This window comes from Humulus lupulus, chromosome 5 (genome assembly GCF_963169125.1).
Source record: "Humulus lupulus chromosome 5, drHumLupu1.1, whole genome shotgun sequence".
NCBI lineage: Eukaryota > Viridiplantae > Streptophyta > Magnoliopsida > Rosales > Cannabaceae > Humulus > Humulus lupulus.
Window position 1 is genome coordinate 66,695,249 of NC_084797.1, and position 27,185 is coordinate 66,722,433.

The window sequence follows — 27,185 nt, forward strand, 5'->3', positions numbered from 1 at the left end:
AGTTCATCATTCGGTCTAGCAAGTTTGTATGTTCCTGGTTGCAATACTTCCACGATTTGATATGGTCCTTCCAATTGGGTGCCAAAACTCCCGTGCAGGATCCTTTGTGTTTTGGAACACTTGTCGCAATGCTAGATCTCCTGGGCCAAACTTTCTATTCTTAACTCGAGAGTTGAAGTATTTGGCTACCTTTACCTAGTAAGCAGCCACTCGCAAGTGTGATTTTTCTCTTTGTTCCTGGATCATGTCGAGGTTTTCGGGCAATAATTGGTGGTTTTCAGCTAATAACTGTAATAATATAGTTCCCAAGAGCATCTAAGACATCAAAAATATGAAATGGCAGCCATTTCTTTTTCCAGAAAAATGCATAAACTTTCGTTTTACTGTGTGTAAATGGCAACCATTTCAACAAGAACCAACTTTCTGGTAACATTTCAAAATTTTTTTTTAGCTCTGACAAGGTGTTCATACACGTGTAAGTTGATTACCATATCTTGGTCATCTTTATTTGATGTTTGTTTATGAATCTAACTTCATCTACTTGTTTATTGACAGATTGTTTGATGGAAACAAATTTAATGGAACTATCCCATCAACATTAGGACTTGTTATCACTCTTGAGATTCTGTGGGTAACATCTCCCTTGACTTATCTTCTTTTGCTCTCCATTTATGTTAGAAATTTTTACCAGTTTCCAACTTATTGACACCGTGAAGTTGATGAATCTAAAAGTTTCTTTTTAAATTTATCTACAGACGACTTGATAGAAATGGTCTATCAGGGAAAGTCCCATCAAATCTCAACAGTCTCACAAATATTAATGATTTGCGAGTTCTACTAAATTATCAAAGAGTATATGAAGTGTTGTTTATGAAAAGATACAAATATTTGACTTTTGTAATTGTATATTTTCTTACAGAAATTTGGCTTTTAACAAATTGAAGGATACTTTTCCAGACTTAACTGGAATGAATAACCTATATTTTTTGTAAGCCGATATCCAGGAGTTGTCATTTCCAATTTTATGTTCTTGAAATTTATTATTTATAAATTAAATCTACTAAATTTTACTTCTTTTTTGCAGGGGTCTGAGTATCAACACATTTGACACATCATAACCGCCCGTTTGGTTCTCATCGTTTCTGGTCCTCACAACTCTATAAGTTATTTGGAGGTTACACAGATTTGTGATTGTATCCATTATTAAAAAGTCCTAAAATTGTAAATTCTAGAACATTTCTTGTACTCCCGGATCATTGAAAATGGGCCGCTAGAACAGAGAATTCCAGCCAAGCTATTCAGCTCTTCACAGTTACAGCAAGTGTAAGGACAAATATGAGGACTAAAGACTTGATCACATTTAAAGAAATTTTTTCAAATAGTTTAACTCACACTTATGCTCAACTCGTGGCAAGAAATTGAAAAAATAATAAATTCAATGAAACATTGAACATGGGTGACAGCATAGTTCACAACTGCAGCTTGTTGACTCGGAAAACAATGAAACTCAATCAGTAATAGTTGGATTTTACAAAGAAACAATATTGTGAGATAATTTATTGCCATTCACCATAGATTTTAAATGAAATGAATCAGATCTTACGATCATCATTCCTAATTATCAATTTTATGTTTATAGACTTCTAGAGAATCCAGTGTGTGACACTGTTGGTAGTGTAAATTCCAATTACTGTCGGCCTATGGAGCAACCTGCAAATACATATTCAACAAGCTTAGTTACATGGGGAAGTAGATCTTGCCCTTTGGATCAAAATCTCAATCCTCAGAGTTGTGAATGTCAATATCCTTATGATAGGACTTTATATTTTAGAGGACCTTCCTTCACACAATTGACAGATGATAGGTTTCATGAACTTGAAATGAGCCTTCGGACGAAACTTGTCCTTAACATGTCTCTTCAAAACCCCATCTTCAATATTGTTGACTATCTTGAAATTGGGCTGGCTCTCTTTCCATCTACAGGGGAGTACTTTTATAGATTTTAGATTATGAGAATTGGGTTTGAATTAAATAATCATATTTATAAGCCACCAGATGGATTTGGACCATATATTTTTAGTGCAGATCCTATCCCTTTCAGGGTAATCAAGGTTAAAAATTTAGTTGAAATAAGTATTTTGTTATTATATTAGTTGAACTAACAAGAAAAATACACTTAATTATTTCAAAACATAAAGGATATACAATAAGAACCGGAGCAATTGTAGGGATAGCATCTGGCTGTGCAGTTTTTGTTCTAGGCCTTGTAGCCGTAGGAGTATATGTTCAATAGAAAAAATATGCTGAAAATGTCATTGGATTAAGTAGACCTGTTGGTAATAAAAATAATTTTAAAAAATTTATAAAGCCATTTTACATCTTTATAATTTGAAGCTTCACTATAAGTACATAGACATGGCTTGAAACTAGTTAGCATACATAACTAATTATTCACTTTGTTGCAGCTTCCTGGGCACCAAGTGGGCAAGATAGTGGAGGTGCACCAAACCTCAAGGGAGTGATAAAGTAAATGATTAAGAGAGTATTAATTAATTTGTATTTATTGTAATGGTTGATTAGTGTAAAGTTGTATTAGGTGCAGAGGACACGTGTTGTGTGGTCACTCACACTTCTGATATGCATGCTCTTGTGCTCTTCTTTTCATTTTCAAGGAATATACAACATAATTCAATTCCTTCTCTAATTCTAACACGCTAATAGGCCTTTAATAACTCTAAATGGCCTCTGCAACTAGCCCTCAGAATTCGTCCTCTGTCTCCCAAGGGGAGACCACCGTTGTACCACCTGTTACAGATGTTTCTCCAAAGTCAACCATGACTCCCTTGGCTGCTATATCCACTATTTCTCACCCCACCTTGCCCTGTCTTCTGTCTGTAAATCAGCCTATTGCTGCCAAGCTTGATGAGCATAACTTTGTTGTTTGGCAAAACCAAATGATCATTATTATCATTGCCAATGGTTTAGAGGATTTCATCAATGGAACTCACCCCTGTCCTGTTCCGAATACTTCCAACCCAGCCGACCCAGTAAATCTGGACATTCAAACTTGGCATCGATACAACAGATTAGTGATGAGCTGGATCTATGCATCCATCAATGAATCTATAGTTGGGCAGATCGTCGGGTATCGCACGACTGCTGAGATTTGGATCACTCATGAGCAGATCTACGCCGCTGCGTCTCTTTCCCAGATTTCTAAGATTCGTACTCAACTTTAGACCCTTAGGAAGGATGGTCTGACAACCTTTTCGTATATCCAAAAGTTCCGAGGTCTCTGTAATATCTTGGCTTCGATGGGTGAACCAGTTTTTCCACACAAATCAGCTGCTCTACTTTCTCAATGGCCTGTGTCGGGAGTATAATGCTTATGTTTCTCCCCTTCAAGCTCGATCTAATAAGCATACAATGGAGGAGGTCTTTAGTTTCTTGCTCAACTTTGAGGCATGCCTCAATCGTCAAAACGCGGTGGATACCCTAAGCTCCCTTCAAGCCAACTTTACTAATTTAGCTCACCATAAACCCAAACCCAAATCCCATCCCACACCTCATTCTTCCTCTTCTCCTCACCCATACACTTCATCTCCTTATCACCCCACTTCTCGCCAACCAAACACCTGGTCCCCTTCTCCGCATCCACCACCATCTCATCGTTCTCACTCCACTCTCTCCACCAACCGTCCTTGCTGCCAAATATGCCTCAAAGTTGGCCACACCGTCAATGTTTGTTATCACAGAAAGAACATTACTTAACAGCCACCTCATAACCCGACGTGACCCTTCAGTGCCTTTCTCTCTCAGCATACCTCTGGTCCTTCTTCGGGTACTACCTCTCACTTCACCCCAGCAGTTGCCAATGTTTATTCAGATCTGGCTTTGTACTTGGATTTAGGGGCATCTCATCATTTCACATCGGATTTGAATGTCCTTGAGGGGGCTCAACAATATACTAGTTCTGAACAGGTGACCGTGGGTACAGGTAAGGGTGTTTGCATTTCTCATGTTGGTTTTGCTACTTTACCTGACTATAATTCTACCTTAAAGTTATCTCGTGTCTATCATTCCCCAGCACTTTCCAACAATCTTCTTAGTGTTTCCCAGCTTTGTGCTGATAATCATGCTTTCGTCGAATTCCACCCACATTATTTTTATGTGAAACATCAGGTCACCAAAAAAATTCTACTCACGAGTCATCTTGATAGTGGCATTTACAGAGTCTCCAATCCAGCGTCTCCCACCTCATCTCCTTCATTTTTCCTGTTTTCTGCTTTAACTTTGGATCCTAATATGTGGCACTACCGTTTGGGTCATCCAACGAGTGATGTCACTTGTCATGTTTTTTCTTCTTGTAATCTTTCAGTTCCTAGGAGTGAAGAAACAGAGTAATACAAAGAGTGTGAAAGAATAAGCTCTCAGAGACTAATCTATCTCTGGAGAATGAGAACTTTTATTTATAAAGAAATTGGTTACATTACAATTAACAGATTTGCAACTGAACACACAAAATCAGCAAGACAGTTACAACAGTAAACCAATAGCTCTAACCAACTTCTAACTGATTATATTTCTGTTGAGTGTTTCCTAACTGTGTCTCAACATTCCCCCTCAAGCGGAAGGGTGAGATCATCACTTGCAGCTTGTCTCTGAACCGAAGGAAACGCTCAACTGATAACCCTTTGGTAAGAACATCGGCAACTTGCTCAAACGTTGGAACATAGCGGATGTCAACAAGCTTTTGAAGAACCATGTCTCTAACAAAATGCACATCAATCTCTATGTGCTTAGTCCTTGCATGATGCACAGGAATTGCTGCTAGAGAAGCTGCTCCCAAGTTATCACACCAAATCACAGGTGTGCTTTGTATAGGAATGTGCATTTCTTTTAGAAGAGCTTTCAGCCAAGCTAACTCAGCAGCCACATGAGCAAGTGCTCTGTACTCCGACTCTGTGCTGGAACGGGCCACTACTGTTTGCTTTTTCGAACTCCAAGAGATCAAGCTAGAGCCAAGATAAACACAATAAGCGCCTGTGGAACGTCTGTCATCAGGGCAGCTCGCCCAATCCGCATCCGAAAAACCTTGTAGAGTAAGAACTTTGGCTGAACTTGTTTTGAAGCAAACCCCATGTGTGGGAGTTTGTTTGAGATACCGCAACACCCTTTTGCAAGCTAGCCAGTGTGTAGAAGTTGGATTTTGCAAAAACTGACTTAGCTTAGAAACAATATAAGCTATGTCAGGCCGAGTAATAGTCAAATATTGAAGAGCTCCAATAGTGCTTCGATAGAGACTTGGATCAGCCATTGGTTCCCCCTCATTACGAGACAGGGTTTAACGAGGAGCAGCTGGGGTGGAACAACCCTTGGCACCTTGCATCTTAAGCTTGATTAACAAGTCAGCAATGTACTTGGACTGAGAAAGGTAAATACCAGTGTTGTCTCTGTAAGCTTCTATGCCCAGGAAGTAATGTAGTGAGCCAAGTTGTTTAAGAGCAAAAGTACCATTGAGATCATTTACAAGCTTAGTAAGCAAAGAAGGGCTATTGCCTGTGACCAAAATATCATCAACATATACCAACAGCAACAAGAGATTATTGTTCCTATGATAAATGAACAAAGAGACATCAGCTTTAGATTGAACAAATCCCCAAGCTAGTAAAGCAGATTGTAGACGTTCAAACCAAGCTCTTGGAGCCTGCTTAAGACCATAAAGAGCTTTATTAAGTTTGCACAAGTGAGTGGGAAAAGTAGGATGAACAAACCCCTCTGGCTGAGTCATGTAAACAGTTTTGTGAAGAAAACCATTAAGAAAGGCATTGTTGACATCTAATTGCTTAATATCCCACCCAAAATGAACAGAAACAGTGAGAAGGATGCGTACCGTAGCTGGTTTAATGACTGGGCTATAAGTCTCATAATAATCAATCCCTGGATTTTGATGAAAACCCTTTGCTACTAACCTTGCTTTATGTTTCTGAACCGTACCATCAGGATTGAACTTGAGTTTGAAGACCCACTTGTTGCCAACAACATTGAAGGAAGGATTAAAAGGAACCAAATCCCATGTTTGATTACTAAGAAGAGCTTTATACTCATTAACCATAGCCTCTTTCCATTTGGGATCAGCAATAGCTTGGCTCACAGTAGAGGGTTCACGAGGGCCACTTTCTATGAGAAATGGATGCTTAGTAGCTATAAAGACTTTTGGCTTGGCTACCCCAGCTCTTATGCGAGTTTGCATGCCATGCGTGGACTGAGTTGCTGGCCTGTAATGAGAAGGAATGGTTGAAGAGGCAGGTGGTTGAGCAGTTCGTTCAGTCAAGGAAGAAGGCACGGAGACATGTTCACATTGGACAGGAGAAAGGTCTATATTAATATCAATGGAATGGTCAAAAGGCTCTTCATTTGTATTGGAAATATGTGTTGGAGAAGAAGACAAAAGTCCACTAGAAGACAAATCAGTATTATGGTCTTGTTGCACTTCACGTGAAGATGAGGAGGACATTTCATTAGGTGAAGATGGAGCTGGCTGCACATGTTGTGAGGAAGGTACAGCTGGCGGAATGGGCTCATGAAGTACACCACGTGAAGGACTAGCTGTAGAGTGAATAGGTGGAGTAAAAGTAATGGTAGGTGGTGAAGTAAGAGAGGTAGGCTCAGATTGACAGGAGGGAGTGGGAAACAGTGTGTTATATGGAAACTCATCTTCATTAAAAAGACAATTGCGTGTGACATATAACCTTCCATATGGATGCAAGCACTTGTAGCCTTTATGGTCAGCACTATAGCCTAAAAAGAGACATTTTTCAGACCGAAATTGCAACTTCTGACTATTATAGGGTCTTAAATGAGGGAAACATGCAGAGCCAAAAACTTTTAAAAATGAGTAGTCAGGTGCAATATTGAAAAGCTTAGAGAAAGGGGACTGACCATTTAGAACAGAGGTAGGGAGTCGGTTTATAAGATAAACAGCTGTGTGACAAGCCTCCCACCAGAATTTTAAAGGCATAGAAGCTTGAGCTAAAAGAGTTAGAGCAAGTTCAACAATGTGACGGTGTTTCCTCTCAACACGACCATTTTGTTGATGGACATGAGGACATGGTTTTCGAAAAATTACTCCATTTTGAGTTAAAAACTCAGTAAAAGGATGAAACTCACCCCCCCAATCACTTTGAAAAATTTTAATAGAGAGACCAAAATATTTTTCCACTTGCAATTTAAATTGCTTGAACACAGAAATAGTTTCAGATTTACAAGTGAGTGGATAAATCCACGTAAATCTAGTATAGTCATCTAAGAAAGCAACATAATACTTGTAGCCATTAGTTGAATGAATGGGAGCTGGTCCCCACAAGTCAGAGTAGATCAACTGTAAAGGAATAGTGGTTTTGTTTTGCGACAAAGGAAATGGTAAAACATGACTTTTGCCCATAGGACATGCTGAACAAAATGATGTTTTATTATGCTTGATTTTATTACAACCAGGTAACACAGTAGACAATTTTTGCATGACTTTATAACTAGGATGTCCTAGACGTCTATGCCAGTTACAAGCATTAGTTCGAACAGAAGTAAAACAAGTGGAAACAGAGGACTTGGTACTCTGTGAACCAGTACAGCAAGGTGAGTCTCTGAAGGGAGATGAGTGAGACACATATGTGGAAGTGGTGGGTTTGGGAGACAAGGAATAGAGCCCATCCTTAAGCTGTCCTTCCAGAAGAAGTGTTCCTGTGGCCTTGTCCTTGACATAGCAGGCATCAGAATGAAATTCCACAAAAACATCATTCTCATTAGTCAGCTTAGAAATACTGATTAAACTCTTTTTGATATGAGGAACACACAGGACAGTATGTAATTGCAAAGATCTAGCAGAGCAAGTGGAAGGTAAACGAGAATAACCAACATGAGTAATTGGAATGTGCTTACCATTGCCAATCATCAGTTTCTCGGATCCATGATAGTCGTTATGGAGACTAAGCTTGCCGAGATCTGCAGTGATGTGGTCAGTGGCACCACTGTCGGCATACCAGGCTGGATCCGCCACAGACTCAGGTGAAGCCATGAGAGCAGACTTGGAGGCATTGTTGCTTGAGGAAGTCTGAGTTGGAATCTGAGAGTCGTCTTCATGACGATACCAGCAAGTGATTGCTGTGTGGCCTTGTTTGTGACAAATCTGACAAACAGGTCTAGATCCAGAGTTGCGGATGGAGCCACGAGCTCGACCTCGACCGCGGGAGAAAGATGAACCACGACCGGGGGCGTAAGATGAGCTGCGACCTTTGCTGCTAGTGTGAGCAAAGTTTGCTAAGGGACTTTGAATGTCCACAATTTGAGCAGCGGACCACTTCTGGAGCCTAGTCTCTTGACTGAGCAGAAGTGATTGAACTTCTTGAACAGTGAGATTCTTTTGGCTGAGAATACTGTTGATAACGCCATCGTATTCGACGGGAAGACCATTGAGAATACTCATGATGAGATCCGCTTCTGGAACACGGTAGTCCGCTAAGAGTAGAGTGTCGGAGATGCTTTCCAGCCGAGCACAGTACTCAGAAATCGTCTGAGAGCCCTTCTTGGTTGATTGCAGTTGATCTTTTAGTTCCATAATCCGAGCTTTGCTGTTGGAAGAGAACAAGCTCTCAAGAGCACGCCACGCCTCGCAACTGGTTGTGCATCGAATGACTTGGCTCAGGATTGGTGGTGTTAGATACGATAGAATCCAACTGAGAAGTAGTTGATCTTCACGAATCCACAATTGGTACTCTGGATTAGTGATCGTGATCGATTCGCCTTTCTCATCGGTGATCTGAACAGTCTTTGGTGGAGGAGTCTTGGAACCAAACACATAGCCTTCAAGATCATAGCCTCGGATCACTGGAACGAGTTGAGCACGCCAAGAAATGTAGTTGAACCGGTCCAACTTCACGGAAATGACCGAGCTCAGAGTAGAAGCAAAAGGAGAAACAGCAACTCGAGAACTAGGGGAAATTGATGAGGAAGAAGGAGCTGTAGACGAAGAGGATGAACCAGAGGTCGCCATGGATCGATGGATTCTGATACCAAGTGAAGAAACAGAGTAATACAAAGAGTGTGAAAGAATAAGCTCTCAGAGACTAATCTATCTCTGGAGAATGAGAACTTTTATTTATAAAGAAATTGGTTACATTACAATTAACAGATTTGCAACTGAACACACAAAATCAGCAAGACAGTTACAACAGTAAACCAATAGCTCTAACCAACTTCTAACTGATTATATTTCTGTTGAGTGTTTCCTAACTGTGTCTCAACACTAGGAAGTCTGCTTTTTCAATTCTGTAAAGCTTGTCATCAAGCTAAGGCTCATAAGTTGCCTTTTCCTGTATTTGTATCCAGGGCCTCAAAACCCTTTGAATTAATACATAGCAACTTATGGGGTCCTTCTCCTGTGTGTTCCATCTCTGGTGTTTGTTATTTCATTTTGTTCATTGATGATTTCTCTCGTTTTACATGGTTATATCTTCTTAAAACCAAGGATAAGGCATTTTCTGCCTTTCTCACATTTCACAAAATGGTCTCCACCCAGTTTGACACCACTATTAAGCGGGTGCGTACCGATTGAGGGGGGGGGGATGAATTTCAATCATTTACTTCTCTTTTTGCTCAGCATGGTATACACCATGAGCTGTCCTGTCCATATACTCCTCAGCAGAATGGGCGCATTGAGCGAAAGAACCGCCATATTGACGATATGGGGCTTGCCTTAATGGATCATGCCTCAATTCCTCTTGAGTATTGGCCATATGCTTTCATTGTTTCCTCTTATTTGATTAACCGGCTCCCTACTCGGGTCCTCCAACTGCAATGTCCTTATTCTATTTTGTATCAAAAACAACCCCAGTACACTCACTTAAGTGTGTTTGGTTGTGAGTGTCATCCTTTACTTTGGCCTTATAATGTTCACAAACTTGAGCTTCGTTCTCAGTCCTGTGCTTTTCTTGGCTACAGTAGCCATCACGAAGGCTATCTCTACTTGCATCGAGCCACCGACCGTTTATACGTTACCTGTCATGTTGTCTTCAATGAACATAACTTTCCTTTTCAGCAGGCTTCCATTCCTAGCTCACATACTCCAGCCTATACAGTCATCAATTCTCTTCCCTTTGTCCCTCCCCCCACTTCCTCCCTCATCCTCTTTCTCTACCTCTCCTCCTAGTCCTTCTCCTTCCGTCCGTGAGTCTTCTCCTATTATCCCCCTCCTTCATCATCCACTCCTTCCATCTCTCCTCTTCTCTCCACACCCGTGTCATCTTCACTTGCTGATACCCGAATCCCACAAAATGCCCATCCAATGGTAACTCGTCCAAAACATGGCATTTTTAAACCTCGCGCATTTCATAGCACCCTTGCTGGTATTCCTGTTGAACCTTCCCCATTTTCTAAGGCTGCCAAACATGTTGAATGGCGAACTGCCATGGAACAAGAGATGTCAGCTCTTCGATCGCAGGGCACTTGGACACTTGTTCCTCATCCTTTGGGTGCCAAGATAGTAGGTTGCAAGTGGGTTTACAATGTTAAACTTAATCCGGATGGCACAGTCTCAAGATATAAGGTCTGTTTAGTGGCCAAAGGGTATCATCAAACTCACGGTATTGATTTTCATGACACCTTCAGCCCAGTGATTAAACCCATTACGATCTGCCTCATCCTTAGTATAGCTATTTCTCGCCAATGGGACATTAAACAGTTTGATGTTCAGAACGCTTTTCTCTTGGACATATCACAGAAACTATTTACATGAGTCAACCTCAAGGGTTCGTTGATACAGCTCACCCTCATCATCTGTGTCTTTTGCAGAAGTCTCTCTATGGCCTTCGCCAATCACCAAGGGCATGGTTTACTAAACTGAGCACAACTCTCTGTCAGTGGGGTTTTTAAAGCACCTAAGGCTGATTCCTCCATGTTCCTTTATGTATTAGGTTCTACTATGATCATTGTCTTCGTCTATGTGGATGATATTATCTTGACTGCTTCTTGCAATTCTTCTGTTGCTGCTTTACTTGGTTACTGAAAGTCTTAGTTTTCCATAAAGGATCTTGGCCCCCTCCATTTCTTTCTCGGCCTTGAAGTGCATCGTTCTTTTGCTAGAATTCATTTGAGTCAAACAAAGTATTTTTGGGGCATTCTCTCCAAAACAGGCATGTTAGATTCAAAACCATTCTCCACACCAGTTGCTTTGGGCTCTCTTTTTCTTCACGATGGTAATCCATTGTCCTCAGCTACAGAGTATCGGAGTATTGTGGGAGCCCTACATTATGGTACACTAACCAGGCCAGATATTGCATATGTCGTCAACAAGTTATGCCAATTCATGCACTCCCCTACAGACGTTCACATGCAGGTTGCTAAACGGGTGCTGCGATATATCAGGGGAACAGGTCATCTAGGCCTACTTTTGCAACCCAATGCTTTTCACACCTTACATGTTTATACTGATGCCAATTGGGTCTCATGCCCTGATGATAGGCCCAACACTAGTGCCTATTGCTTGTTCCTTGGCTATAACCACATCTCTTGGTCGTCTTCCAAGCAAAAGGTAGTCTCTCGATCTAGCACGGAGTTTGAATATCGCGCATTCGCCAATGGAGCTGCCGAAGCATCCTGGATTCAATCTTTTCTTTCTGAGTTGGGCCTTCCTCTGTCTCAACCACAAATGCTTTATTGTGAAAACTTGAGTACACTTCACCTTGCCTCTAATCCGGTTCTTCATGCTCACACAAAACATGTCGAATTGGACTATCATTTTGTCCGCGAACGTGTCCTTCGCAAGTCTCTGCTTCTCACTTTTACCTCGTCTACTGAATGATTGGCTGACTGTCTCACTAAACCACTTGTTACTCAGTGGTTTCAGGACCTGCATACCAAACTCACTGTGCTACCTCATCCAATGAGTTTGAGAGGGAATGTTAAAGTAAATGAATAAGAGAGTATTAATTAAGTTGTATTTATTGTAATGGTTGATTAATGTAAAGTTGTATTAGGTGCAGAGGACACATGCTGTGTGGTCCCTCACACTTCTGATATATATATATAAATATATATATATATGCTCTTGTACTATTCTTTTTCATTTTCAAGGAATATACAACATAATTCATTTCCTTCTCTAATTCTATCAGGGAGCAAGATAATTTCGTATGATGAACTTAAGAAGTGCACTAATAATTTTACTGCAAGAAATGAGATTGGATCTGGGCTATGGCTAGGTAAAAGTTCAAGAGTCATGACTTTGATCAACGCATTTGACCTTTTCTTCAAGTTGCTGCTCTTCAATTTATTTTACTCTTTACATGTTTACAGGGGAAAGCTCCCTGATGGACAAAAAGTGGCTATCAAAAGAGCTCAACAAGGATCAATGCATGATGGAATTGAATTCAAGACTGAAATTGAGCTGCTCTCGAGTTCATCACAAAAATCTTGTTGGCCTTCTTGGTATCTATTTTGAACCAGGAGAATAAATGTTGGTCTATGAATTTCTATCTTCCAACTTTGAGTTGACCAATTAAAAGTTGAGAACGGTACTTAAATCAAAGTAATTTAAATAATCTAAAATCCAAGTACATTCTTTTAGTTGTGTTATTAACAACATATTATGGTACAAGAAAAAAAAGTATCATATTATAAACTTTTGTTTGTATTAAAAATGTAAATCCAAGATACGCAGCAGAGAAATTTTGGGTTTTTTAAATTTTTTTTAATATTAGCAACAAGATCATACATTTATAGATATATTAAATCACATACAAATAGATTCGAGATTACATCTTGAAGCCTATCAAGTATTCATGAATCTTTTTGTATAAATCAACGATCTTCCAATCTAGATTATGAAAGTCCACATCTTGATCTTCTAGACCAATCCTCAAACAGACAAGGACGTGTGTGGACACGTGGGATTCAAAAGGCTGATTTAGGGCTCTCTAGATGTACTCAACACATATATAGAAAGTTTGATAGAGAGAAGATGTATTGGATAGTTTCTTCACGTTTAGGAAAAACTATCGCTTTCCTTTCAGAGAGAGAGTCCGACAGTCTATCAAAATCAATTCTTGTTTTTTTTAAATGTATCGCTTCATTTCAGGTTTATAAAGAAAAATAACTAATTTAATTAAACTTTATTTTATTAAAATAAAATTGATGAGTCATAACTTTATTTAATTATTTAATGTAAATCATATTTAAAAAAGAATAATTAAATAGACAAATTATTTGAAATTCAAAATTCAATTCCTAGGGATAGGAAATCCCTGTGTGTGGTGCCACACTCACTGTACAGCGAGTGTGTCGACCACACCATTAGAGTTATCCCTAATTTTCTCATTTATTTTTTTAATTGATATTTAAGACAATATATTTATCATAAAATAAATATAAGTTAATTCAAAATTAACTTTATCTTAAAATATAAGTTTTAAATAAATAAATAAATATCTTATTATAAATAAGATAATTATTAATCTCTCTTTATATTGATCCAAATATGATTAATATTTATTTTAACTTATAGTTTTCAAAATAAAAACTATAAAGTTAAATAATTAATCAATTCATAACTAATCAATTGCCCCTAATTATCACATAATTATTTCATTTCCTTGGAAAATTAATTCCTTTGCAATTAAGTCATTCTCTCTACAAATCTTTTTTTTGACATCCTTACCCTTGATAGTGTAGGAGAAAGGTGATTTGGGGCCATGAACCTATAATACGAAGTTCCAATAAACTAGACTATTAATTAAACTCTTTGATCCAGTAATCTTATTTATTAACTCAATGATTACTCCACTATAAATATGGAATTTCATTCTAAATATTTATAGAATTATATTTACAGAGTTTTCTCTTGTAGTCCATTGATATGATCGATAAATGTTGTTCTGTCCTCCATTTATTGGTTCGTTAATTAGAGTTGGTCAAGATTATCATTTTACCCTTCTATTTACCTCTTGATTCTTAAGTACCATTAATTCACTAGCTAATAATTAATCTAGAATCATATTATATATTTGAGCTCAATATCTATTCAGTTCCATAATTAACCCTTAAGGGAACCAATATTCGACCAGTTATGAAAGTATGAATTGCATTATTATAAATCATGTTCCCAGCCATTCATGATATTGAATCTCCAAAAAAAAAGTCATTAGCCTCATTATACTAAGAAACCTTAATAAGTGAATCAAAAGACCCAATAAACATAAACAAGAGTTCATGAATACTCAGGATTTAGACTAATCTACAAATGATCATCTATTATGATAAGAATTAAATATTTATGTCAAACGACAAGTTTATAAAGATAATTAATTCTCATCGGTCGTGTCATATATAATCTCTATTATACACAACACCATTACTAAGATGTCTATCCACATCAGTAATCCGAATCTAGATCACTCGCATCCGGTATGCTTAGTAAACCGTACTAGTAACCATTAATTAAAGATTCCTTAATTTAATATGTTACTGACTATTTTATTCATGATATATGCTCTTAATTCTCTCGTACTAATACAAGATCATATTCTCATGAATAAATAAGAAATTTTCTTGATATTATTATATAATTAATTCATACATTAATTATAACATTAAATTATAATAAAATTGTACTTTTATTTAAATCAATAAAATGTCTTTACATGCTTTTAGAGCATTAGTTCTAACAATCTCCCACTTGCCCTCAAAGCAAGTGAGGCATTTTCCTTAATCCCATATTTCACGCATGACCCATAAATGACTTTGCAAGAAGTGTCTTGGTTAATGGGTCTGCCAGGTTCTGTTTTGGTGCTGTCTTCATAATAGTCACATCACCTCTGTGCACAATCTCTCTAACCAGATGGTATTTTCTTTCTATATGTTTTCCTCTCTTGTTGCTTCTAGGTTCCTTTGAATTAGCTACTGCTCCATTGTTGTCTCAGTACAGGATTAGTGGCTTATCCATATATCTGAAACTACTTCCATATCAGTGTAGAACATCCTCAACTAAACCACTTCCTTAGCTGCTTCACAAGTTGCTATGTATTCGGCTTCCATGGTTGAATCAGTTATGTGGGATTGCTTAATGCTTCTCCAGACCACAGCTCCTCCACCAAGAGTGAACACTGACCCAGAATGTGCTTTACTACAATCCAGTGTTCCAAATCAAGATTTGATTGATAACGACTTACAATCCTAACTACATAACATATGTCGGGCCTAGTACACAACATAGCATACATCAGACTCCCAACTGCTGAAGCATAGGGATACTTTCTCATATCTCTTCCTCTTGAGGTGTCTTTGGGCATTGCTCTTTAGAAAGAGTAATTCCATATCTGGTCGGTGACTGACCTTTCTTGGAATTCTCCATAGAGAACCTTTTAACTCCACGGTGGAAACATTTTCCTTTTGGTTCTTTCTTGTTGGAGTTGTTGTCATTCTTGTTCTCCTTGGATTTTGGTGGCTTCTTGCCTTTATTGAACTTCTTGTCCTTACTTTTGTCCTTGTCATTGTTCTTCTTCCTCTTCTTGGTTTTATCCTTAGAGGTTGAATGTTTCTCCTATTCCACATTTGCCTCAGTCTCTTTGGTTATGGTTTTGTTAAGAGACTGCAGTTCATTCAACAGCTGGGTCATGTTGAATTCCAACTTATTCGTAATATAGTTGGTCATGAACGCAGAGAAAGTAGGAGTGAACAATTCAATTATGATGCTTACTTGTGTACGCTCATCAATGACGACCCCATGTATTTCTGCTTCATGCATCACGTTAATCATGCTCAAGACATGTTCACGCACAGAAACACCTTTCTTCATCTTAGTAGTCATGTAGGTTCTAGTAACCTCTTGTCCACTTTGATCAGATTGCTGCCTAAATATGGCTTGCAGAGATTTCATTATCTCGAAAGTAGTTTCCATGAGTTCATGGTTTGTTCTCAGAACATCATTCATGTTCACAAACATGTAACACTAAGCCTTATTGTTAGATTGAATCTAGGAACTAAGGTTAAACCTTGTTTTTCCACTTAAATCGGCCTATTGTAAATATTTTCTTGTAATAGACCTTTAAATTATATTTTTGGGATGCTAATGTATACAGTAAACGTTCTAATGAAACGTTACATCTTAACCAAAATTTTTAATCCCTAAACCGCTAATCATACTTAGTTACACGATTTTGGCCAAATGACTCGATTAACGAGTTTAGCACTGTTGATAAGGCACACCGTAACGGTCCCTGAAGTTTAGGGTGTTACAGTATATTAGTTCCCTTAAGGGTTAATTCTGGAACTGAATGATTTTGAGCTCAAATCTATAATTAGATTATAGATGAATTATTCACTAGTGAATTAATGGTACTTAAGGAATAAGAAGTAAATTAGAAAGGTAAAATGGTAATTATTCCATTCTAATTTATGAACTAATTAATTAGAGGGTTGAACTATTGTAAGATGTTTATATCAATGGACAACTTAGAATAAGATTTCTGTAAAAGTATATCTATAACATAAAGAGTTCAATTCTGAATTTATAGTGGAGAAATATCAAAATTAATAAATTAACGATTATAATTATTTAGTTTCCATTTATTGGAGCTTAATGTTATAGGTCCATGGTCCCCGAAATGGTTCAAACAAACACTAAGAAAGATAAATACAAAAATAGGCAAAATGACTTATGTGATAAGTAAAAGGTTTTTCTATGCACTAAACATAATTATTGTATAATTATGTGTAATTAATTAATTGAGAATTAATTAATTATTTGATTAAACAAAAATATAATTAATTTCGAATAAGTTTATTTTTGAGATTTTTGGTATTTAAATAATAAGAAAAATCACATGCCTTCCTTGACATGTGGTACACGTGTAGCACAGTGCACAGTCACTGTGCTACACACACAAGAAGCTTCTAGAAGTTTCTTTGTTCCACAATTTTAGTTATTTAAATATTAAATAAATAATGAGATATTATAATATGATTAAAATATTACTATTTAAACAAAATCTGATAACTGATTAGCTATTTTCTAATTGTTTAAAATAACTATTATTTTATTTTTAATATATTGGATATATTAAATATAGGAGATCAGTTATTTTCAGAACGATACTTTTTCAGTGATAGAAAATATATCGTAAAATCTTCCTGAGAGAAATAGAATAGTGATACAAGAAAGGTCACTGTTCTTCACAAACTTAGGTCCAAACTTTATCAGATCTCATGTGTTGAGAGCATCTGATAAATAGATTTTGCCTATTGTTTTGTATAGCGAGCCCACACTCGTTCTTTGAGTGTTGAGAACATTTTGGAAGATCTTGGTGTGAGATTTCAATGATTTTTTCCATACAAAAAGATAGCAGCAAGGAGGGACTTGAGGTAATTTTCTATTCATATCTTTGATTCAATATATATATATGTATGTGAAGAAGCAGATCTAGAAATCTTGTGGGGTTAAATTAACAATTTTGATTGTTGTTCCGCTGCGTATAATCTCTAATTTGATCTATAAAAACAAACAAATGGTATCAGAGCCATCTTCACATATATATATATTGAATCTGTGTGGGTCTAATTTATGCATTTATTTATTAATGATGAGTGAATGGATGACTTAATATGTTTGAATGCATGAGAATGTTGAATCGTTAATTGTATGGTGTTTTTGTGTTAGGATTTGCTTATGATTAGATCATTGTGTAAGCTATTAAAGGGCATAAGATATATGTAATTTTATTTGGTTTTTGACACCATAAAATGTAATTCCGATCACACAAAGTCTAAACGGAGCCTGGGATTCATAATTCAGCTACCGTTCCTCCGAGGCCATCCTTTGAGCCGCTGCCGGGGACGTCGTACGGACGTCCGTACGGTTCCATATAAGTGGGCCCCAGAAGCACCAAATGGTGCCACGTGTCCCCGTCTTACTGGTCCATATTTTTTTTAAATTTTTCTGAAATTAATCTGTTAATTTTTTTAATTTTAAAATGTTAAATATCCTATTTATTAGAAATTTGATATTTAAATAATGAGATAATTTTGTTATCCTAACAAACTTTTTTTTGAAAATATTATTTAATTTTTTTTTAAAATAACAGATTTTAATTAAATTTATTTCAGTTTTTTTAATTAAAAAAGGAAAATAAAATAATGATTATTTAAAAGTTTTGTTTTAATTAATCTAGAGAATTAGAAAATTATTTTCTTATTATTATTCTGGACCAATGACACATCCTACCGAAAGTAAAGTAAAGAAGCCCGATGGAGATCAACACGGTTTTATTTTATTTATTTTAATTTTATAAAGAAGTAAAATTAGAAATATCCAAAAGCACCTGGTTCAACATTTATTGTTTATTTATTTAAATAATTGTTTTCATGTGATTGATAACTGTTCATTCATTTTGTGCCATACATAAAAAACCCACACATTCATTATCATGCATCTCATTGGTGGAAACATGATTATTTGGATTGTCCTATATGTTTATATGAATTATTTTGCGAAACCAATTGCATATAAATTACTTAGTTTTATTCTTTGAAAACTTGGTAAAATATCACACCGGTTTTAAGTCTTTATGACTTAATTTCTTTAAACCAACTTTATTTTAAAATTGTTTTTTAGTAAAGTTTAGATGAACATAATTGGTAATTTAAAATTGGATATGGACCTAGAAACTTTCTTTCTTTCTAATTTTAATTATGTTCATAAAGTTTAAAGAAACTATAATTAATTTGGAATTAATTAGGTTAAAAACACTTATTTCAAAATAGTGAGTGGGAGAGGGTTGATATCTCAAACATAACCTGTGGTCTCCATTATTAATATAACACCGTGAGATGTGAATAGTGCCTTGCGACGACTTCGTTTTCGTCCCCATAAGGAAGGTGTCTAGACATGTCAATAGCAAGGTTATATTTCTTACAAAGATAGGAACTAATGATGTATTTTAGGTTTGACCGACCCTAAGGCGGCATGTCCTAAGTTAAGTCATGAACTCTGAAATAATGGGTTAACACTCACAAAGTCATGATTAAACTTTTGCAGTGGATAATCATAACTTGACCAAACTAAGCGATACTTTAATGTTTAAAAGAGAAAATAATGAGTTATTTTAAGTTTTAAATAATAAAGATAGGAACGTCTTATAAATTCTCTAAAATTAATTTGACCAACCCTAAGGCGACACTTTAATTGTTAGAAAGTTTTATCGTGGAAATTGAACTTTATTTTATGTGTTTTAATTGTGCTCATGCATTACGTTTAATTTCCGAAACTTTGATATTTATTTTTCTAATATAATAATAATATTTTTATTTATTTATTTATTCCCAGCAAAAGTGTTTATTGGTGAATTACACACAGATGCTTTTATCAAATCCTTGGTTTTTTAACCTCAAAATATGCAACACTGGTTTCGAGGCATGTTGACCATTTTTTCTTATAAAAAGATGATGTCAATAGTTTGTGAAAAACCTCCAACAGAACCACCTTTGGCTACTAGCTATGAAGCAGAAGAAAAATATGCAAATTGGATGAAATCCGATCGGTTGGCACGTTATTGCATGCTTTCAACTATGCCTGGCGAAACAAAGGAAAAATATATACACTATAACTTAGCACATGAGATGTGGCGAGCAATGACAGAGGGAGTCTTTACTGAGTGTCATCGTTTATATCAAACAAAAAAGGTAAATAAGATTTACTTATATTTTTCAACTTTGAATTATAGAATTCAAATACAATGAATATTAGATTCAAAATTTTTCGATAGTAGATTCAAAAATATATGCCACTAATCTATTTTTCTTTTGTTTTTCGTTTCGCAGAATCAGAACCCTGAAAATGAGGAAGAGACTGATGAGGATTTTGATAGCGAGTAAAGAGCTGGAGGAGTTGGAGAGTAGTTTTTATTTAGTAATTTTATTGTTAGTTGAACAATTTAAATTTCTTTATTTTGTTTTAGAAATTTTAGATTTATTTAAACAAAGAAAACTATAGTCTAGAAATTTAGTTTATTATTAGTAATTTTGATTATTAATGTTTAGAAACTTATTTCTATTTTTGCACAACATTTATTTCTTTTATTAATAAAATAGTTATTATTTAAAGAAATTATCTATTTACTTTTTATGCAAATGCTTTGGGGTAAACAAAGTTTACATACTTACAATGAATGACAATTTTTTTATAATTCTGAATTATTTAAAACAGCTAATCCTAGATCTATTAAACTGATTCCGATAGAAAGACATATCTGTAGCACTTGAGATTGGGCCATATTGGTCTAGAAAAAATAAATAGGCTTATACAGGATGGTTCTTTAAGAGAACTATCTATTGGATCTCTCCCTATTTGTGAATCCTGTTTAGAAGGCAAAATGACCAAGAGATCTTTCTCTGCTAAAGGTTCAAGAGCCACAGAACCACTTCAGCTAGTACATACGGATGTTGTGGTCCACTTAATGTACAAGCAAGAGGAGGTTATGAATATTTCTTCACTTTCATTGACGAATATTCAAGATATGGTTACCTATACTTAATGCAAAGAAAATCTAAAACTTTTGGAAAGTTCAAAGAATTTCAAGCAGAAGCTGAAAAGTAATTAGGTAAATCACTAAAAGCTCTTAGATGAGATCGTGGAGGAGAATACTTGGACTTTGAATTTGAGGACCATCTACGTGAGCATGTCATTCAATCCCAACTCATAGCACCTGGAACGCCACAACAAAATGGTGTTTCAGAAAGACGGAATAGAACGTTATTAGATATGGTTAGATCAATGATGAATTTCTCATCATTACCACTGTCATTCTAGGGCTATGAGATTCAATGTGCTCTAGACATATTGAATGTTGTTCCATCTAAGTCTATCCAAAAGACACCCATAGAATTATGGAATGGTTGTAAACCTAGTTTACACCATTTTCGAATTTAGGGGTGTCCTGCACGCGTGCTTAAAGGAAAGACTGGGAAGTTGGAATCACGCTCTGAAGTGTGCATGTTTGTGGGATATTCCAAAGAGACTAGAGGTGGATTTTTCTATAGTACAAAAGAAGATAAAACATTTGTATTGACAAATGCAACTTTTCTTGAATATGACTATGTTAATAACCACAAACCTCGCAAAAAGGCTGTTATGGAGGAGATGATCTCGAATGAAGTTGCAAAGTCACCAGCAACAACCAATGAAAAATGGCAAGAGGAAACTGCTAGTTCTAGTCAGAATAGTAGAGAACCTCGTCGTAGTGGGAGGGTTAGTAAGCAACCCACACGCTATGAACACAAAGTTCAAATGCTTGTGTCTGACACAAACAAAGACGATCCATTGACATTTAAAGATGCAATGAATGATTCTGACAAGGAAAAATGGCAAGAAGCCATGAACCAAGAAATGGAATCGATGTATTCCAATTCTGTCTAGGTTCTTGAAGATCCACCAAAGAATATCAAACCCATTGGTTGCAAGTGGATATTCCAGAAGAAAAGAGGAGCCGATGGGAAAGTAGAGACTTTCAAAGCAAGGATTGTAGCCAAAAGCTACACTCAGAAAAAAGGGTTGACTATGAAGAAACCTTTTCTCCTATAGCCATGCTAAAATCCATTCATATACTCCTGTCCAAACTGTGTGCATGGATTATGAGATTTGGCAAATGAATGTCAAAACAACTTTTCTGAATGGCTACCTTGACAAAACCATTTACCTGTCTCAACCAGAAGGTTTCGAATTAAAAGGTCAAGAGCAAAAGGTTTGCAAGCTTCTTAGGTCCATTCATGGACTCAAACAAGCTTCTAGATCTTGGAATCTTAGATTTGATGATACAAGTAAAACATTTGGTTTTTGAACAAAATGTTGACGAACCTTGTGTCTATAAACAAATCAAAGATGGTATAGTAGTATTCCTCGTTCTTTACGTTGATGATATATTACTGATTGGAAATGATGTAACATCATTATCAAAGGCAAAGAACTAGTTAGCTGAACAATTTCAAATGTAAGATTTGGGAGAAGCCAAGTATGTTCTGGACATTAAGATTCTTAGAGATAGACAGAACAAAAACTTTGGCACTGTCTCAAGCAACTTATATTGATAAGTTACTAGAACGCTTTAATATCAAAACTCCAAAAAGGGTGATATGCCAACCTGTTCTGGAGTATTCCTTTCCAAGGAGCAGTGTCCCAAAATACCTCAGGAAGAGGAAGACATGAGACAGTATCCCTATGCCTCAGCAGTAGGCAATCTGATGTACGTCGTGTTGTGTACAAGACCTAACATTTGTTATGCAGTAGGGATAGTCAGTCGTTATCAATCCAATCTTGGATTGAGTCATTGGATTGCAGTGAAGAATATTCTCAAGTATCTTAGAAATACTAGAGATTATATGCTTGTATATTGAGGTGGAGACTTGAACCCACTGGTTACACTGATTCTGATTTTCAATCAGACAGAGATAGTTGTAAATCGACTTCTGGATCAGTGTTTATTCTTGGAGGAGGAGTGGTAGTCTGGCAAAGTATTAAACAAACCAGCATTGCAGACTCCACCATGGAAGCCGAGTATATAGCGGCTTGTGAAGCAACTATGGAGGCAGTTTGGCTCAAAAATTTATACTCCAATTTGGAAGTTGTACCAGAAGTGGAGAAACCACTTGTTCTTTACTGTGACAACAGTGGAGCAGTGGCTAATTCTAAAGAACCAAGAAGTCACAAGAGGGGAAAGCATATTGTAACACCCTACTTCCTTAGAGCCGTTACAGATGAGTTTAAAAACATGCTTTCAACTCGCTAATCGAGGTTTTAAGTCAAACAGTGTAATTAAGCCATAAACAGAGGAAAAATTTAGAATTAACTCCATAACATTGAAGATCATAAAAGTTTGACACCTGGGATCCCAAAATACAGTTTAGAAATATTTACAACATAAAAGTAGAACCAAGTCGGCTAAACGACAAAATCTAAGTTCATTTACAAGCATCTCCCAAAATCCTCTGGCTGTGGCAGCCAGGCTGGCCAAACATGTACACGCCGCCTCACGCCTGCTGTACTCATGGTTGGTTGACCTTCTTTTTACCCTTACCTGCACTACAGAGCATCTGTGAGCCGGAGCCCAGCAAGAAAACCCACAAACAGATAACATATGCAACACATATATCAAGCATATAAACAAGCCACCAATGGGCTAAACACATATGGCCTAGCTGTCCCAGGCATTTACCAAGCCCTGGGTTCGCGGACCACACCATGAGGATATCCGAGGTATCCTTTTAGGGACTCGCCCTAGAAACTCGCACTCCACGTGCTCAATGCTGCTCCCAGCCCCTTGCTGTTCTCGGCCTTGCACTCAATGTGCCCAACGCCGTTCCCGGCCCTTCGCCGTTCTCGGTCTACACCGTTCCCGGCTCTCGCCGATCATTCACATCATAAAATACATAGCATAGCAAACAAGTACAGAATTCTAGCATATTAAGTTAAAGGGCTACGCCCCGCAATTCTAACATATTGGGCTCAGCCCCTGCATACCAATTCTATTCAAACACATTGGGCTCAGCCCTGCACACAAGCTCTATGGGAACAAGGGTTTTCTTACCTGAGTTCCGAGCTTTCTGAGCACCGATGCCCCAGTCCTCTAACTTGAGCTTCGCCGAAACCCTAGTCACAACATATTAACAATATCTATCCATCAAGTTCTAATCCAATAAATAACTTCGAGCCAAAACCCTAACCTCCGGGACCTTGAATTCCATCAATCCGGGTGATAAAATCCATCCCGAGCCTTAACCATTGAGTTCCCAAGCCTAAACACCCCTAAAAGCACAATCTGGCACTAAGAGCCGCGACCCCACCCACAGGCGCCGCGACTAGCCTCAAAACAGAGGCTGGCACCACATGGGCCGCGGCGCGCATGAACCTCTCGGCCACCCATGGCCGCGGCGCGCCCCTCCTAGGGCCGCGACCCTCACCTCCAAACCCAGAATTTTCATCTTTCTCCTGCATTTTCCTCAAACCAGCTCATCCTATAATCAAGATAACAATTCCAAATATTCAACACCAATATTCTAGCCCTGTTATAACATCATAACCCACCAAAATCTACTCCAAAACTCAACTAAAAACCCCAAGAACAAATTAGATTCTACCCACATGCATAGCTTAGAAACACAACTGAAATTCAAGCATAACTCCCATGGTAAAGCTTACCTTTTGCTGAATTAAACCTCTGAAGTTGAACCTTAATCCCCAAGCTCCTAGCTCCTTAACTTCACAGCCCAAAGTCCTCAATTTCCTGACTAGTTCCTCCAAAGTTCTCCTTTGATATATCTTAGAGAAGAGAAGGTGAGATAGAGAGAGTATAGGAAGTTATCCTCAGCTGAGAAGGAGAGTATAAGTCAGTTTCTCTAAGTTTCTAAACAATTCTCCCTTTTTGTTTTATTCACTTAAGTCTATGTGGTTACCTCAAGGCTCGGGGTACCAAAACGTCCCCGAGGGCAAAATGGTAAATTTCCCCAATACTCCCTCCTAGACATTCTATCCTCAAATATATCTCCAAATATTTATTTTCATGTCCCGATAACCCCATAACACACCTAGTACCCAAATTACCCCTCGACTCGCCCCGAGTCGGAATCTCAACCCCGTTGTGACTCTCTGGCTAACCGCTTCCCAGGACTGTCTCGGATCGTGCTGCACAGACATATCACACATATATAACATTTATCACACTTATGCCCCTAATATCCAAACGGGGCCCACGTGCACATTTAACTCAATTAAACAAGCATCATTATCATATATTCACATAAATCCACATATTAGCATATTAAATCACTGATTGCCCTCCAGGCACACTAATCAAGGCCCTAAGCCCGATTATCAAATTCGGGTCGTTACACATATAGAGCGCAAATACCACTTAATCAGAGAAATCGTACATAGAGGAGATGTGTCCTTTCTGAAAATTGCATCAGAACACAACCTGGCAGACCCATTTACGAAGACGTTTCCTGCAAAGTAATTCGAGGGTCATGTACGTAATATGGGATTGAGAGAAATGCCATACTTGCTTTAAGAACAAGTGGGAGATTGTTAGGAGTATGTCCTAAAAGCATGTAAAAGACATTTATTATTTCGATGAATAAATAAATACAATGGTTTATTATTGTTAAATTTAGATTATTAAATTATTGTTTGAATAATTTTGTAAATATCAAAAAAATTCCATATTCATTATTGAGGATGTGATCTTGTATTAGTATGAGAGAATTAAGATCACATGAATGAATAAAAATAGTCAACAACAACAAATTGAAGTTATGGAATTCTTTAATTGGGGTTGTAAGTACGGTTTGCTGAGTATCATGTTGATACAAATAATCTAGATTCAGATTATTGATGTGGTAAGACATCTCGGTAAATGTGCTTTATATAATATGATTACATATGACATGGACCGATATGAATAAAAGTCTTTATGCAAAAACCATTTAATAATAAAAACGTGTAATTCATATCATAACTGATGATCATTTATAGATCAACCTTAATCCTGAGTGTTCATGAACTCCTGTTCATGTTTATTAAATTTTTTGATTCATTCGTTAATGTCTCTTCAATGAATGAGGCTAATGACTTTTGTTTTGGAGATTTAATATCATGGATGGCTGGGAACATGTATCAACAATATGGAATCTAATCTTTCCTAACTGATCGTATATTAGTTCCCTCAAGGGTTAATTCTGGAACTGAATGATTTTGAGCTCAAATCTATAATTAGGTAATAGATTAATTATTCACTAGTGAATTAATGGTACTTAAGGAATAAGAAGTAAATTAGAAAGGTAAAATGGTAATTATTCCATTCTAATTTATGAACTAATTAATTAGAGGGTTGAACTATTGTAAGATGGTTATATCAATGGACACCTAAGAATAAGATTTTTGTAAAAGTATATCTATAACATAAGGAGTTCAATTATGAATTTATAGTGGAGAAATATTAGAATTAATAAATTAACTATTATAATTAAAGAGTTTAATTATTTAGTTTCAATTTATTGGAGTTTAATGTTATAGGTCCATGGTCCCCGAAATGGCTCAAATAAACACTGACAAAGATAAATACAAAAATGGGCAAATGGACTTATTTGATAAGTAAAATATTTTTCTATGCACTAAACATAATTATTGTATAATTATGTGTAATTAATTAATTATTTTAATTAATTTTGAATTAATTTAATTTTGGGATTTTTGGTATTTAAATAATAAAAAAATTGGGAAAAATCACATGCCTTCCTTGGCATGTGGTACATGTGTAGCATAGTGCACAGTCATTGTGCTACACACACAAGAAGCTTATAGAAGTTTATTTGTTCCAAAATTTTAGTTATTTAAATATTAAATAAATAATGAGATATTATAATATGATTAAAATATTATTATTTAAACAAAATCTGATAACTGATTAGTTATTTTCAAATTGTTTAAAATAACTATTATTTTATCTTTAATGTATTGGATATATTAAATATAGGAGATCATTTTTTTCAGAACAATACTTTTTCAGTGATAGAAAATATATCTTGAAATATCCCTGAGAGAAATAGAATAGTGATACAAGCAAGGTCACTGTTCTTCACAAACTTAGGTCCAAACTTTATCAGATCTCATGTGTTGAGAACATCTGATAAATAGATTTTACCTATTGTTTTGTATAGCGAGCCCACACTCGTTCTTTGAGTGTTGAGAACATTTTGGAAGATCTTGGTGTGAGATCTCAAGGATTTTTGCCATACAAAAAGATAGCAGCAAGGAGGGACTTGAGGTAATTTTCTATTCATCTCTTTGATTCAATATATATATGTATGTGAAGAAGTAGATCTAGAAATCTTGTGGGGTTAAATTAACAATTTTGATTGTTGTTCCGCTGCATATAATCTCTGATTTGATATATAAAAACCAACACCAGTAACTTCGGGGATGGATTTGGTTGGTCGATGGATCAGTCTCAGAGGTTACCGTCTAGTGACCCTTCAGTAAAGCCTCAGTAACAGCTTCAACTCGAATCATTCGCAAATGCCACGAGAATATCTTATATATACCAGAATAGTAGCTATGTTGTTGTAATTTGAATTTATTTATATTTTATTAATTA

The 27,185-nt window shown here is 36.6% G+C and overlaps 1 pseudogene; it reads left to right on the forward strand.

The window, feature by feature from the left end:
* The first annotated feature begins 389 nt into the window (after positions 1-389).
* Positions 390-27,185, forward strand: part of LOC133779198 (leucine-rich repeat receptor protein kinase HPCA1-like) — a 60,759-nt pseudogene continuing 33,963 nt past the window's right edge.